We start from the raw sequence: 17,189 nt of genomic DNA on the forward strand, positions 1-17,189 counted from the left end.
GAGGGCGGCTGGCCTACCCAAACTGCACAGCCAGGACTGTGGACCAGGACTCCCAAGTCTTGGCTGTTGCTGTTGGTTACTGTACCCCACACTGAGGTCACAGGCCAGGCCCTTCATGTCTCCCCAGCTGTGAAGTGATGGGTTGGATTAGATCATTTTAAGCACTCCTGCTCTCTGGCTGCCTGGTTTCCTTCTGCAGGGAGCACTTTCCTCAGTAGATGGAGAAAGAGAGAGAGAGAGAGTGTGTGTGTGTGTGTGTGTGTGCAGGAAGGTGTGGAGTTGCCTAATGCACTAACTTTGCAAGTCTTCCTTTTCTCTCCCAGCCTGGCTACCTCCCTAGCAGCAGAGAAAACAAGAGTGGCAGTGCGTTGGCCCCAGGGGGTCCAAAGGCCCAGCAGGGGGCTAGCCTGGTGTGGACTTCAGGGAGGTTGGGCCCTGGGGAGAATCATGGGTTTCTAGGCTCTGAGGAGGGAGTGGCTGAGCCTGGGGCCTGGTGATGTCACTCTGGACCTGGGTGAGGCTGTTTCCCAGGCTGCTGCAGTGAGGCCGGGTCCACCCTTCAGTGGGCTCCTCAGGCTGCTGCGAAGACTCAGCTCCAAGGAGTCAGCACAGATGTTTCTTTGCTCCAGTGGAGCGGGGTGTGACGTGGGGGCCGAGGCAGCGGCATCACCCCTGCGCCACCTGAGGATGTATGCCATGCGCTTTGCCATGCGCTTTGCCATGCGCTCCCTCCGTGCAGCAATCTCTCCGTGCATGGACGGAAACTTGCTGGCAAATGCATTTTCCAATGTAGCGAAACCTCTGACTCTTGCGCCGTTCACGTGTGTCGTCTGGGTATCTCGTACCAGTTCTTCTCAAGAAAAAAGGTTTGGCTGATGTGCATGATCAATTGGTCCTTTTGTTCTGAAAAGTTTTGCTCTGAAAAGTGTTTTCCTTCTCCCACATGCTAGATGGATGACATTAATGGGACTTTGACTTGGGACTTTCAACGCAGCACTCCCCACTCCCAGGTGTCTGATAGCGTCCCTCCCAACCTAGAGTCTCACTCAGAGTTCAAGTTCCACCGGCAACCTGGTAGCGGGCACGGTGCCAAGTGCTTTGTGGGTGTGGCCTCGCTTGGGTCCTAATCCTCCTGATAATGGCGGGAGCCAGCATCATGGTATGTGCCAGTACCCAGCTCTGGTCTGAGTCCCTGACACTTCCACTCCTGCACACTCTCTCGGACCCAGGGAGGCAGGTGTTTCCTCCATCCACGTTCTCCCAGGACTCAGAACGGGCAGGTGACTTGGCCAAGGCCTTGCTGCTACCGAATGGTGGAGCCAAAACTCTAATCCAGACCTGGTACCCAAGCTCTTCCCCCGGACAACCTGCTGCCTCCACCGCCTTGGCCTTTCAAGAATCATGTGCTAATTTTTTTAATGAAAAATTTTTGTGATCATGGAAAGTTTCAAACATATACCAAGGTGGGAAGAAGAGTACGATGAGCGCCCAGGTTCCCTGTCCAGCTTCAGGTGTCATCACACACACACACATTTGCGCTCACACATACGTACACACTCACATGTACCCTATATACTGAAGCACATACGAGATGGCTGGTCTCCGGGAGTTACTTCCCGAGAAGCACTTAAGAAAGGGATCGAGTACTCGAGAGGGTGACTGTTACTCCCGTGGGGGCAAGAGTCGGGGTGAGCATGTCCTTTCTGACTTGGCACGGAGGCTCCTTCCTTGCTCTGACAAAGGAGGCTGGCAGCACCCAGTGGCTCGTCAGGAGATCTGTCGTGCTGCCAACCCCCTGGAGCCTTCAGGAAGCGTCTTGCTTGTTTTGTGTTTTGAAAGTTCTGTTCGTTGCCCAACAGTGAAAATAAATGAGTTCAACAATCATGAGACAGACCACATCAACAGCAGGCTCAGGCTCTCTGGGCCTCCCCTGGAGATGGGGAGGGGACTCCGCCAGGGCCCAGCATGGCCCTGCCTGCCATCGGGGTCTGGGCCTTGTGCAATGCAGGCGTGGGATTTGTGGCAGGGCCGAGTGTCAGGAGATGTGAGGATGGTTTGGCAACAAGTGCTGGACCAGACCTAAACCCAAGCCTGAGCCCCTCAAGTTTACTGTGCAGGTGACGGAGGGGAAGTCCGGGCGCCTCTGCCTTCTGTGGTGCCTCCTGGAAAATGAGGAGTCACTGGAGATTTGGACCCAAGATGAGGATGGGCACCCCACATTCAGGAGAGGACCGCTGAGTAGGAATATAGGGTTCGTGTGTTGGAAGGACCTACCTGGGATGAGGTCTTGACAGGTGCCCCAGTGTGAACATCCTTTCCAGACAGGCTGAGTGTGGTCACCCGGAGCTGCTGGTTCTCTTTGGGGGCCACTCTGATGGTTAGAAGTGCATCCTTGTATGACGTGTGTCTGTTGCTTCTGCTTGTGGTCTGGTCACATCCTCAACAAGGAGCAGGCTGTCTTTTCCTTGGGTCACCTCATCCTAGAGCTGAGGTGCACAGTGTGACCCAGGAGGTGTGCTACACTCCGAGAGAACTCCTTGAGTTTTCTCATGTAGACAAGCAGAAATCTGGGGACCACATGTAGGAATGGAGATGAACAGTGGCTGGTCGTGGTGGCTCATGCCTGCAATCCCAGCACTTTGGGAGGCCAAGGTGGGAGAATCGCTTGAGTCTAGGAGTTTGAGACCAGCCTGGGCAACATAGCAAGACCTCATGTCTACAAAAAAAAAAGCAGAAAATTAACCAGGAGTGGTGGTACGCCTGTAGTCCCAAATAGATTCCTGGGAGGCTGAGGTGGAAGGATCGCCTGAGCCCAGGAGGTCAAGGCTGCAGTGAAGCTGTGAGCCATGCCACAGCCCTTCAGCCTGGACAACAGAATGAGACCCTCACTCAAGAATGCATCAGGCTGAGTTTATTGGCATGGGCCCACTAGGCAGAGATTCTGCATTCAACGTCATAGCTTGGGGACCTTTGAAGGGATCTAACTTGTTGGTTGGCTGTTGGCTCATACATGGATCAAAACTCGGCCCACCATGAGTGGATGGGGGATGTGAACCTCCCTTGGTTTAATGTAGAGGAAGAGGTTCCATGGCTCAGGGAATTAGAGTGGGTTTGTCACATAAGACCTACTCACTCCAATTGGGAGGGTCCTGAAGACAGACAATACTTTGAAAAATAGATTTGTGAGTGGGGATCCAGCCTCCCTGAAGCTGTCTCTGTAGGTTGGAACTTACAGTGGGAACTGCAGTTATTCCATTGGAAAACTTAAATGCAGTGGGAGTAATTGGATCTGTGGGTGACAGGGGCAAGTGGTGGCACTCAGCCGCCGAAGGCAGGGTGGGTGTGTTTGCCGAAAGGGACAGCAAAGGCAAAGCAGCAGTCGGGGCAATCTGACTCGCGTGGATGTGTGGCGTTGAGGAGTCGGTCATGGCGTTTCTAGAAGTGAAATAGATGCGAAACCTACTCATTCTTACTTCATCTGTGTAAGCAGAAATCTTCCAGGTCAAGTGAACACAAGTCTAAATCGAATGGTAAAAACAGAGGTCACGGGCCTCAATCCGTTTCCCAGACTTGAACCATTTCACGTAACTGAACCTCTGAATGAAGGGAAGGCTGGGTCCCCTTGAGCAAGGACCTTGGTATACAACCAAAACTGGGTACTGATAATCTTCCCCCAGCCTTTTCCCAGGAGACCCATGGCCTTTGGCCAGGGTAACTGTGCACAGAGGAAACAGAAATAGCTAGACCTTTCAGGAACTATGGGTTACTGGATCTGAACTGACATTGATCCCAGGAAACCTAGAACATCACTGTGGACTTCCAATGAGAGCAGGAGCTTATCGTGGTCAGGTGGTCAGTGCAATTTTAGCTTAGGTCCATCTGACGTCTAGTGGGTCCCTCGTCCTGTCCTGTGGTTATTTCCTGGCTCTGGAATGCGTCATTGAGACATTATGACATACCCTGCAGAATCCCCATACTGTTTCCCTGACCTGTGGGGTGAGGGCCATTATGGTGGGAAAGGCCAAATGGAAGCCATTAGAGCTGCCTCTCCCTAGGAAAGCAGTCAGTCAGAAGCCATACTGCACCCCTGGAGGGGTTGCAGAGATGAGTGCGTCCACCGGTACTGGAAAGATGCAGGAGTGGTGATTCCCACCCCAGCCCCATTGACTCTTACATTTGGCCTGTGAAGGAGACAGATGGATTCTGAGAACAATGGTGGATTAGCGTGAGCTTAACCAAGTGGCGACTGCAGTGGCAGCTGCTGTAGCAGATGTGGCTTCATGGCTTGAGCTGACATCGCTCCTGGCACATGGTATACAGCTGCTGATGTGACAAATGCCATTTTCTCCACCCCTGTCCATAAGGCCCACCAGCAGCAGTTTGCTCTCAGCAGGCAAGGCCAGCAATACACCTTCCCTGTCCATCCCAGGATGTGTCCACTCTCAGCGCCATGCACGGTTGAGTTCTCAGGGCTCTTGGTCCCTTCTTCTGTAAGACATTGTGCTGGCCCGTTGTTGATGACGTTGTGCTGATTGGACCTGGTGAGCTGGAAGTAGCAGCTACTGTGGACTTGTTGCTAAGACTTTTGCCTTCCAGAGGATGGCACGTGAATCCTCCCGGAATTCAGGGGCCTTCTGCCTCAGCAGAATGTCTAGGGGTCCAGCAGTGTGGGGCCTGTCGAGATAACCCCTTGAAGGTGAATGGCAAGTTGTGGCATCCCCCACCTCCTGCAGCCAAGAAATGGGCCCAAAGCCTTGTGGGCCGGCTTGGACTGGGGAAGCAGCGCATTCCTCACTTGGGTGTGCTGCGCCAGCCCACTTACTGATTAACCCCCAAAGCTGCTAGTTTTGAGTAGGGCCAAGAGCAGGAGTCGACCCTGCAACAGGCCCAGCTGCTGTGCCAGTGGCCCTACCACCTGGGCCATATGATCCTGCAGGCCCCTCTAGATGAATCACTGGACAGGCCCTTGGGATTTTGAAGTAAGGTCCTGCCATCATCCGCAGATAATTACTCTCCCTTTGAGAAACAGCTCTTCTGGGCCTTAGTAGAGACTTAATGTTTAACCATGGGCCATCAAGTTGCCATGTGACCTGAGCTGCCCATCCTGGACTGGGTGTTATCTGACCCACCTTGTCAGATAGTTTGGGCATGCATAGCAGCACTCTGTCATCAAATGAGGTGTGCAGGGGATTGGGCCCAAGCTGGCCCTGAAGGCATGAGTAAGTTACAGGAAGAAGTGGCCCCAGTGTCTCTGGTTCCAACTCCTGCTGTGTACCTTTTCTCTGGCCTCATGGGAGCTCCTTTTGTCAGCTAACGGAGGAAGAGAAGACTAGGGCCGTGTTTGCAGATGGTTCGATACCATACGCAGGTACCACTCAGAGGAGAGCAACCTCTTCCTGGGACATCCCCTTCCTGGGACATCATACTAACTGGAATTAGGACCCTGTTATTGTCTTTTTTGGAGATTAAGTATGGTTTCAGGAGGTGCCTATGAGTACCAAGTTAACAAGGGGTGGATTTGTAATGGTGGGTTTTGGGTGTTGACTTGGTGTTGACTTGGTTGTTGACAGTGGTGAAGGGAAATCTTCCCAGTGGGCAGAACTTCGGGCAGTGCACCTGGCTGAACACTTCACTTGGAAGGGGAAATGGCAAGACGATTGATTATCTGCTGATGCATGGGCTGTGCCCAGTGGCTTGGCAGGATGCTCAGGGACTTGGATGGAACATTATTGGAAAATTGGTGACCAAAAAATCTGGGGAGAATGTATGTGGATAGACCTCTCTGAGTGGACAAAGGATATGAAGATATTTGTGTCCCCTGTGAATGCCCATCAAAGGGTGGCCTCAGCAGAGGAGGACTTTAGTAACCAGGTAGACAGGATGAGCTATTGTGTGGACCGCAGTCTGCCTCTTTATCCGGCCATCCCTGTCACTGCCCAATGGGCTCATGATCTAAGTGACTATGGTGGCAAGGACGGAGATTACACATGGGCTCAGCAACAGGGACTTCCAGGTGCCAAGGCCGATCTGGCTATGGCCACCTCTGAGTGCCCAGTCTGTCAGCAGCAGAGACCAACACTGAGCCCCAGCATGGCACCATTCTCCAGGGTGATCAGCCAGCCGTGGGTGGCAGGTTGATTATATTGGGCCACTTCCATCCCAGAAGGGACAATGGTCCCTTCCTGACTGGATCAGACACTCTGGGTGTGGATTTGCCTTTCCTGCACACAATGCTTTTGCCAGAACTGCCATCCATGGACTCAGAATGTTTTGTCCACCACCATGGTGTTCCACACAGCATTGCTTCCCACCACGGAACTCACTTCACAGCCAGAGAAGTGTGACAGTGGACTCAGGCTCACAGGATGCTCTGGTTAGCTATGTTCTTCATCATCCGGAGGCAGCTGGCTTGCTAGAACAGCGGAATGACTTGAAGTTACAGCAGTTACAGTGCTAGCTGGGTGACAGTGCTTTGCAGGGCTGGGACAAGGTTCTCCAAAAGGCGTATGCACTGACTGAATCAGAGTCCAGTATATGGTGCTGTTGCTGCCACAGCCAGGACTCACTGGGCCAGGAATCCAGGGGCGGAGATGGGCGTGGTACCACTCCCCACCCATCCCCCAGTGACCCTCTAGCAAAACTTTTGCTTCCTCTTCCTGTGACTTTATGCTCTGCTGGCCTGGAGGTCTCAGTTGCAGAGGGAGGAATGCTTCTACCAGGAGACACAACAATGATTTCATTGAACTGGAAGTTGAGACTGCACCCGGCCACTTTGAGTTCTCATGCCTGTGAGTCAACAGGCTTAAGGGGAGTGATGGTGTTGGCTGGGGTGATGGATCCAGACTACCAAGGGGAACTTGGACCACTGCTCTACAGGGGAGGAGAGAGAGCGTATGTCTGGAACACAGGAGAGCCTCTTAGTAGTGAGTGTCTCCTAATATTACTGTGATGAAGTTAATGGGGAAATTGCAACAGTCCAATCCAGGCAGGGCTATGACTGGCTCAGATTCTACAGGAATGAAAGTTTGGGTCACTCACCATGTAAAGAACCATGACTGGCCAGGTGCCGTGGCTCATGCCTATAATCCTAGCACTTTGGGAGGCCGAAGTGTAAGGATTGTTTAAGTCCGGGAGTTTGAGACCAGCCTAGGCAGTACAGTGAGACCTTGTCTCTACAAAAATTTTAAAATTTATCCAGGTGTGGTGGCACATTCCTGTAGTCCCCGCAACTCAGGAGACTGAGGTAGAAAGATCATTTGAGCCCAGGAGTTTGAGGCTGCAGTGAGCCATGATCGTGCCACTGCATACCAGTCTGGACAACAGATTGAGACCCTGACTCAAGAACAAACGAACAAAAAACACAACCAGCTGAGGTGCTTGCTGCAGACAAAGGGAACACAAGACAGAATGGGTAGTGGAAAAAGATAGTTCTAAAATACCAGCTACAACCACGTGACCTGTTATAGAAACAAGGACTATAATTGCCATGAGTGCTTCTTCCCTATTTTGTTAAGAGTACGATTGTGTGTATATAGATATATATTAAGCAACTATCTTTGTTTTCTTTCATATTCCCTATCATAAAACATAAGATGCACTGAGGTTATATCAGTATTCAAGTAGTCGTTTTACATCATAGTATTCAAATTACAGAATATCAGGAGAGGCCTAAACTTCACTCCAGGACTTTGCCTCCTCTGTGGAGGAGAGGATAGTGTGTCTGGGGTTGTATACAGTGTAGTTGGGTCATACTAACTGGAATTAGGACCCTGTTATTGTCTTTATTTGGAGATTAAGTATGGTTTCAGGAGGTGCCTATGAGTACCAAGTTAACAAGGGGTGGATTTATGATGGTTGGTTTTGGGTGTTGACTTGACTAGATTAAGGGATACACAGAGAGCTGGGAAAGTGTTCATTATTCTCGGTGTTTCGGTGTGCAAGGAGCCTCTCCCTCCCCTGCTGAAAGGGAAACCCGGGTGGTTTGGCATTGGGTTACAATGACTGGGCTGCCCCAGGTGTGTCGGTGAGGGTGTTTTTGGAAGAGATTGGTGTTTGAGTCACTGGACTGAGTGGGGAAGATCCACCCTCAATGTGGGAGGCACCATCCAATATGCTGGGGCCCTAGGTGGAACAAAAAGGCAGAGAAAGGGCAACTTTGGCTCTCTGTTCCAGAACTGGGGTGCCCTTCTCCTGCCCTTGGGTGTCAGAACTCCAGGTTCTGTGGCCTTTGGACTCTGGGACCCACACCAGTGGCTCCCTGGGATCTGGGGCCTTCAACTGGGACTGAGAAGAACACCGTAGGTTTCCCTGGTTCTAGGGCATTCGGGCTTGGCCTGAGCCATGCCCCTGGCTCCAAATGCTCTCCAGCTTGGTCTCTCATAAATCCCTCCTCCTGTCTCTCTGTCTACATATCCTGTCAGCTCTGTCTCTGGAGAACCTGACTGAAACAGCCATAGATACCTTAAGAATCTGCGGAGGAGGTGACTGGAGCTGGGAGGCCAGGGGAGGTGGCAGGCCACAGCCCCAACTGCCATTTGGGATGGAGGCGGCACATTTCCAGAGCTGAGTGTGTGTGCGGGCTCCAGTTACTAGTTGTCTGTGCGGTGTCAAGAAAGGTGAGGAATTGCAGATGCCTTCAGGTTCCCAGCTAGTTCGGGGGTGCAGTGAGTGATGACCTGTAGAGAGGGCTGGAGACTAGGTCCATGGAAGTGCTTCGAACCTGTCCCAAGCTGAAATGGTCCATGTGATGTGTCCAGATGGCAGCTAGAACCTTCTTCCAAAGGGGTTGATGCCATCAGCAGGAGGACATGCGGCACGAGAGGTGGCCTGTCCAGAGGTGGGAACTTGCTCCTGCCTTTTCCTCTGGCCAAGGGAAGAGACCCCTGCCCAGGGCCTCAGGCCTGGTGCTCCTGCACAGGCCTCCATGTCTGGGGCAGGTCCACCTCAGACATGTATTACCTGGTGTGTGCTGGGGTCTCCAGGGTGGATGTTGGGTTGTCCAAGAGCCACCCAGAAAGGCCTCTCTTGTTTAAGGGTTTTATGCCTTTCTTTTTTTAATGTAGTAAACTGTAAACAATATACAAGTTACCATCTTAACCATTTTTGAGTGTACAGTGCAGGGACATTGAACACATTCACATTGTTGTGCAGCCATCACCACCATCCATGTCTAGAACTCTTTCGTCTTGTAAACTAAAGCCCTCTTCTCATTAAATACTAATTTCCCACTCCCCTCCCCCTGCTCCTGGCACCCACCATTCTCTTTGCTGTCTCTGAATCTGAGGAGGAATCCTTCCATATCTGTCCTTTTGCATCTGGCTGATCTCACTTGGAATGACATCTTCAGTGTCCATCTGTGTCATGGTCTGGGTCAGAGTTTCCTCCTTTCTTAAGGCTGACTGATACTCCCTTGTACCGATAGTTTTTTGGGGTTTTTTTGAGTTGGAGTCTCATTCTGTTGCCCAGGCTGGAGTGCAGTGGCACGCTCATGGCCACCCCAGTGTTGACCTGCTGTGCTCCGGCGATCCCTCCACCTCAGCCTTCCAAGTAGCCAGAACTATAGGCTTGTGCTACCACCCTGGCTAATTTTTTATCTGTTGTAGAGACCAGTTCTCGCCTAGTTGCCTGGGCTGGTCTCAAACTCTTGGGTTCAGGCAATCCACTCGTCTTGGCCTCCCAAAGTGCTAGGATTACAAGCTGAGCCACCAAGCCTGGCAATAGACCACTTTTTGCTTGTTCATTCATCTGTGGATGGACACCTGGTCTCTGGTTTTTTATTTTGGTCCCTAAGAGTTCCAGGTTCCAGGGAGGTGAACTCGTCGTGTGCTTTCAAGGTACTTGTGGGGAAGAGGGCTCTGAAAGTGGGCTTCCTGGGCTCCTGCTCCGCTGGTATGATGGTCCAGCCTCACCGGCTGGTGCCGCCTCCAGCTGGGGGGCAGACGAGGCTGTTCGTGGGTTTCTCACTGGGGAACCCCATAACTCTGGCTTCTCTTGGCTGCAGACCTGCTGCTTCCAGGGCGAGAGGAGCTGGCCACTCCAGCCACCATCCGGTCTCTGTCCCTAGGTCTCTAGAGTGTAGTCTGCACACCTGCTCTTCACTTCCTCACTTCCCTGACTCCCCCAGGCCTTTCCAGCAGGCCCTGTTACCAGAATTACTCAGTGGAGGTCACTGATGACCCATCCCAGCTGCCCATACTCATAAGCACTTTTTTATTTAGAAAAAAAAATAGAAACAAGGTCTCGCTATGATGCCAGGCTGGTCTCAAGTTCCTGGCTTCAAGTGACTCACTTGCCTTGGCTTTCCAGAGTGCTGGGATTATAGGCAATGAGCACTTTTCAGTTCTTTCCCACCATCCTTTGCCGCTGGTTCCCCTACTCCCTGGGTTGCCCACTCCTGCTGTGCCCAACCCTTCCCCACGAGGTTCTCCCCCTCTAGGCCTTCCCCTGACCCCCTCCTTCCTGCTCTCTTGGTCCACCCACCCCTTTAGGAGGGTTCCTCTCCCCCCTTGTCATTTCTCTTGCCATTGCCTGTATTCTGCTGACCCTCCACTCCCATCTCTGGCGCCGATGCCCCTGCCCTACACAGTTCATGCCACCTGAGCCAGCCCGCTCCCTCTGGCTCTCTTGCTTTGTGGGCACTACAGAGCGAGTGTTGGGGGTAACCATTTCTCCTCTGCATTGCCTCTTATCCTCCTGGTCCAGCCTGTGGGAAGAGGAGACAGACAGAGCGGAGGTGACCTGGGCTGGGGTCGGTCCACAGTGGGGACAGTGACAGCCACCAGCCTGAGGCCGGTGTGTTGGGGCATGCTTCCAGGTGCTGTGCGTGGGTGAAGTCATTCAGCCATCATGATGTCAGCAACACCCGTAGGGTAGGTACTACCCAGACTAGTCAGAGCCTCACAGCCACTAAGAGAAGCTGCTGGGGAATGAGTTTGGCCCCTGGGTCTATGCTCTTAACCACCATTCCCTGCCACAAAGAAGGAATGAGGAAGAAACGAGTGATCGTTGTGACAGGTCAGCAAAGCAAATGTCAAACGAGGCCTGATCAATTGGATGCAGGGGGCTGGGGAGAGTTGGAAGTGGCCCCAGGTTGCTGGGGGCTGGGGGCTGTCAACTCCAGGGGGTCCCTGAATATGCAGATGTCTCTGGTAATGTTGGCTAGTTAAGGAGTTTTCAATAGAAGTGAAATTCACATACTATAAAATGAGCTATTCTAAAGTGAACAATTCAGTAGCGTTTAGTACATTCACAGTGTTGTGCAACCACCCCCTCTATCCAGTTCCAAATCATTGTCATCACCCTAAAGCTATCACCCCCCATCTTCCCTCCCCAGCCCCTGGGAACCACCAGTCTGCATTCTGACTGTGGATTTGCCTGAGCTGGAGTTTCATATAAATGGAATCATGCAATGTGTCTGGCTCTTGGTTAATTAAGTTTCTCATAGAAGATGAAGCTTTTCCTGAGCAGAGGCTGGAGATCCCTTCCTGGCTCTGTTGTAGGCTGCTTGTCCATGTCCATCGCCACCATCTTTTTGCAGACAGCAGTCTTTTTTTTGAGTTGGAGTCTCACTCTATCACCCAGGCTGGAGTGCAGTGGCATACTCATGGCCACCCCAGCGTCAACCTGCTGGGCTCCAGTGATCCTTCTGCCTCAGCCTTCCAAGTAGCTGGAACTACAGGCATGCACCACCACGCCCAGCTAATTTTTTGATTTATTTTACAAACAAGGTCTCGCCAGGTTGCCCAGGCTGTTCTTGAACCATTGGGCTCAGGCAATCCCCTTACCTCAGCCTCCCAAAGTGCTGGGATTACAGGCTTGAGCCACCACACGCAGCTGACAGTGGTCTTGTTATTTTTTATTTATTTAATTTTTTGAGTCAGAGTCTAACTCTGTCATCCAGGCTGGAGTACATTGGCACATTCCTGGCCACCCAGCCTCAACCTGCTAGACTCAGGTGATCCTTCCACCTCAGCCTCCTGAGTAGCTGAGGTTACAAGCACATACCACCACACCCAGCTAATTTTATTTATTTATTTTAGAGACAAGGTCTCACCAGGTTGCCGAGGCTGTTCTCAAACCCTGGGCTCAGGCCATCCTCATCTCTGCCTCTCAAAGTGCTTACAGGTATGAGCCACCACACCCGGCTGTCTTTTTACTTTTTTATTTTTATTCTTTTCCATCGATCTTTTTGAAATGAACACCCGCTGATGTCAACTTGCTTCCTGAAGCACATTAGTAGTTCCCATCAGTAGTTCACATCAGTGAATTCCCAAACCCATGACATGGCCTTCATGGTCCGCATGACCTCGTCCCTGGCTTATCTTGTGCCACCCCTGCCTCCCCCTGGTGATGTCATATGTGTCCCAGCAAGGACCAGTTCTGAGGCTGGGGCTCCATGACTCGTGGTGCTCCGTCCCCTGGTGTGAGGTAGGAGCTGTCTCCAGGATTGACGGCCGACAGGTGCCACTTCCAAGTCCTATTTGCACTCCTAGGACCAGAGCTTCAGCTTTAACCAGTCACTTTCCTTTTTCCTTTCCTCCTGGGGTTTTCCAAGACCTGACTATCAGGTCCTGAAGCGGGCAGACTGTCTCCATCTCATTTGACATATGACCAAGAGCTTCCTGCCAGTGCTCTCCAGGCAGTGATGCAGTTGCCCTGACTGGTGTCAACCAGCAAGTGGGCCATGTGACCCGTGCCCTCCCTTGCCTGGGTCAAAGGCACTCTGACAGTGGGTCCTGCATGCCCGGGGCCCCCTAGAGCCATGGTGTCCTGACCTCCGGCAGGGGAACAGGTGTAGAAAGGAGACAGATGGAGCTGCCCCAGGCACAGGAGACAACCTGAGCTGACATCACCTGAGGGACTGCTGGCCCCTCCGAGGTTGGGCTCCTGACCCGTGTCCCTGCTCTTTCCCACCCGTGCTCAGGCCAGCATTAATCTTAGGGTGCCTGACGTCCCACCCACTCTGGGTATGATTCTACCCCATGTAGCTACAAGTCTTTACTGAGTGCCTGCTGCGTGCCAGGCAGTATACTGCTACAGCAGATGGATTTCTAATCCTTTAAATCATCCTGCAAGTTAGAATTACCTCCTGGCTTACAGATGAGGAAAGTGAGCTTGGGAGGGACATTCTAGGTTGCGGGAAGTGGTAGCTGCCTGGGTGCAGAAGCCAGCCTGCTTCCAACCGTGTTCTTTCTCCTGTGACCACTGAATACAGTGTAGGAGGCATATCAGGCAGTAAAGGCCCCAAGAGTCTGTGACCCACCAGGCATGTGGAGGAGACGGGAGCTCTCTGCCAAGGTGCTTGGTGGGCACGGAGGGTGTCATGTGACCCGCCAGGTGCTGGGCTGGGGGTTCATGGTGGGGAGATGGGAGACTGGCTGTCATGAGGTGGGTGGGGGAAGGCTGCAGAGCTGTGGAACAGGAGAGCATTGAATGCCACACCCACAGGGTGTCCTGGTACCCCTCCCCCTATCCTGTGTACCTTCCAAGTTGTTCCTGAGATGCTTGGCTGAACTAAAATTGTTCTCCCTGGATTCCTCCATGTCCTCTTCTGTTTAGAGCCTGGTAGCTGGGGGGTGCTGGCATACCTTCCCTGGGAGATCCAGTTCAACTCCCTGGTCCTCTTGTCTAGCTGCCTTAGGGGCTCTCCCTGTCAGATCGTGACCCATCCTCTTGGGGATTTGGCTGCGGGTCTGCCTGAGGCACTGAGGTTCTGGCTGGGATGGCAGTGCCTGGTTGCCCTGAATCTGTCCTCGGGTAGTGAGAGGCCCGTGGTGATGTAGGAAGGCCACAGAGGACAGGGTTGTGTGCAAGGGGTTTGCCTGTGAGGCTGATCCTGAGAAGCCTCCCGCCAACTGGAGATTAAACACAGGATTTGGGGCCTAGTGGCTTTAGTGAGGGGCCAAGCACCCACATCATGCTCTCAGGTGCGTTCCTGGACTCCTGGGGGCTGAGCTCCTGGATGGGCCGGGAGCCCCTGGAAGCAGAGTCTTGCACTTCCCTCCCTGAAGCAGGGCCTGGAGGAGGCTGTGGGTGTTTTCTTTTTCTTTTTTCTTTCCTTTTTTTTTTTTTTTTTTTGTCTGAAGGTCTTCTCATTTGGAGATTTTAAGAAAGCTCTAGGGCTGCACGCGGTGGTTCACACCTATAATCCCAGCAGTTTGGGAGGCCAAGATGAGAGGATTGCCTGAGCCCACGGGTTCAAGACCAGCCTGGGTAACCTGGCGAGACCTCATCTCTTCAATACACCAAAAGTTTGCCGGGTGTGGTGGTGCATGCCTGTAGTTCCAGCTATTTGGAAGGACCAGGTGGAATGATCGCCTGAACCTAGCCCATGCCACTGCACTCCAGCCTGAGCGACAGAGTGAGACTCTAACTCAAAAAAAAAAAAAAATTCTAGAAAGGTCACCTGGCATTCATAAAGCCTAGGAAAACCATGCTGAGGGGGTATCAGCAGTGTCGAATTTATCCTAATTGTATATGTTATATATATTTGCCCGGGCTTCTTTAAAAGACTTCCTCATCTTCGGAGAAATGTCATGTTCAAAAAGATCATTTCTCTTCTTCCAGTTCATCCTTCTGGGCTGACTTTGAGCTGTTTCACAAGACCAGTCTTTCCTTCCCGCCTCTCGCCTTCCAGCCTCCTCGCAAGCCAAGTCTCCCTCACCCCCATGCCACACTCGGGGTGTCTAGACAGCTTGGGATAAAGGGCTGCTTTTTTAATTCCTTCATCACTTCAGCCAGTATTCCCTGAATGCCCGCTCTGTCCCGGCTGTCACAGTGCCTACGCGGACAGAGAGATGCCCAGACAGGGCCGACCCAAGAGGCTGCGTCTCAGCGGAGTCCTGAACCATGACTGGGGTTTCTTTCTTCCCCAGCTGTGTCTCGCCGCAGCTGAGGTTTTTGCCTTGCTGTCAGCGTTTATGTATATTTTTGTCATGGAAAATTTCAACCCCGGGTGAGACCAGAGGAACTGATACCTTGAACCCTAGGCCTCATCACCTGGCATCCACAGTTTTTGTTCACTTGTCTCTTGAACGCTCATGGGACATCACCTTTCACGAAAGATCGATCTGACTTAGGAATAACATCAATGTCCTAGAAAGGGTCAGACGGAGCTCCTGTGCTTTGGGGGTGAAACCTGAGCTTCCCTGGCAAGACTGCTTGTTTGGACATCACATTCCCTAGTCCCCAGTGTTCTGCGGGGCCCCAGTGTTCTGCCATGCTGCCCTGGGGAGGACAGGCCATTTAAACCAGAGCAGTCCCACTTTTATCTGTTGGCTTTATTTATTTTTTGAGCTGGGGAGGATTCTGTAAAAGATTCAGTGCTGGGGAGAAATATCTGTTAGTAATAAGTTTGAAGCCAGGCATGGTGTCTCACGCCTGTAATCCTCTAGAAGGCAGAGGCGAGATTGCCTGATCCCAGGTGTTTGAGACCACTCTTGGGCAACTTGATGAGACCTCATCCCTGCATAAATCAAAAAATTAGCTGGTGTGGTGGCACTCGCCTGTAGTTCCAGCTACTTGGAAGGTTGAGGCAGAAGGATCGCCTAAGCCCAGCAGGTTGAGACAGTGGTAGCCTTGGGTGTGCCACCACACTCCAGCCTGGATGACAGAGTGAGACTCTGACTCAAAACATAAATAAATAAGTTTAGAGGCCAGCTGTAAGTGGTCAGCTTCCATCCTCCCTGCTTCTGCCCTCTCCCCAAAATGCTTCCAATAAACATACTGGGGGGAGGGGAGAGAATAAAGTCAGTGCCAGGGGCTGAGCAGGCAGCGCCCGGGACATTTCTGCCAGAGCTGCCGGGTATCAGACATGGAACATGACTTTACTCAGCTCATTTTCAGTGTTTGAGGTGTAACGTCTACGTTCTTCCTTGGAAGGAGGTCTTGAGCATCCTGGGAATGTGAATTTTCTTGGTGAAGCTGAGCCCTGCCTCAGACCCTGCCAGGTGAAATCGCTGCGCTCAAAGCAGAAAATAGGGCCAGTTTTCTCCTCTTTAGCTTGTGACTGAGTTTTGCAGTACCAGAGCCTTCGTGATGACAAGGTTTTGTCTTGGTGTAACTATTTTCTCTGTCTCTTTCTCTTTGATTTTTAAAAAATGAGACAAAGCAGGTAGTACTTGACCTTTCTTTTCTTTCTTTCTATCTATCTATCTATCTATCTATCTATCTATCTATCCATCTATCTATCTATCCATCTATCTATCTGAGTTGGGGTCTCTCTCCATTGCCCAGGCTGGAGTGTAGTGGCATGCTCCATGGTCACTGCAGCCTCGACCTGCTGGGCTCAGGCGATCCTTCCGCCTCAGTCTTCCAAGTAGCTGGAACCACAGGTGTGCACCACCACGGCTGATTTTTTAATTTATTGTAAATACAAGGTCTTGCCATGTTGCTCAGACTGGTCTCAAACCTCTGAGCTCAGGCAATCCTCTTGCCTCCACCTCCCAAAGTGCCGGGATTACAGGCGTTAGCCACTACACCTGACTTCTAGGAACTTTCTATGCATTGACTTATTTGCTGCTGCCTAGATCCCTGTCATGTGGGGATTACTGTGCCCATTTTACAGAGGGGAAAACCCAAGTTAAAAAACAAAAGGTCTGGTAACTTTTCCAGGATCATACAGCTGGACACAGACCCAGGCAGTCTGTGCCCTGAACCACGGTCCATATGGCCTCTGCATGGGGACAGTTCCTTGACCTGGGGGTGAGGGGAGCAGGCCAGCAGACACTGCAGTGCCACACAGTGTAAGTCCTGGGTCTGGGTTATCCTGAGCTTCTGTGGGGGGAGAACTTTCTGATGGAAGGAAACCAGGCAAAGAGAGAGTGTGGAACGTGAGCAAACCTTCATAGGGTCTTGCAGCACAGGGCCGTGGCATGGCAAGCTTGCCCACTGCTGTGTTTCAGTGGCCGGCCCTTAGCAGGTGATCAATGAAGGTTGAATGAATGAATGGATGTCACTGGAAAGGCAAGAAAGCTGGAGCTCCTGGTTGGGTGCAGTGGCTCACACCTGTAACCTCAGCACTTTGGGCTGCTGAGGCAGAAGGATCACTTGAGACCAGGAGTTCAAGACCAACCTGAACAACATAGTAAGACACCATCTCAAAAAAATAAAATTAGCTGGGTGCGGTGTCTCACATCTGGAATCCCAACACTTTGGGAGGTCGAGGTGGAAGGATTACTTAAGGCCAGGAG

This window comes from Carlito syrichta, unplaced genomic scaffold (genome assembly GCF_000164805.1).
Source record: "Carlito syrichta isolate Samal-C Ts95f unplaced genomic scaffold, Tarsius_syrichta-2.0.1 Scaffold314775, whole genome shotgun sequence".
In the NCBI taxonomy this organism is placed as follows: Eukaryota; Metazoa; Chordata; class Mammalia; order Primates; family Tarsiidae; genus Carlito; species Carlito syrichta.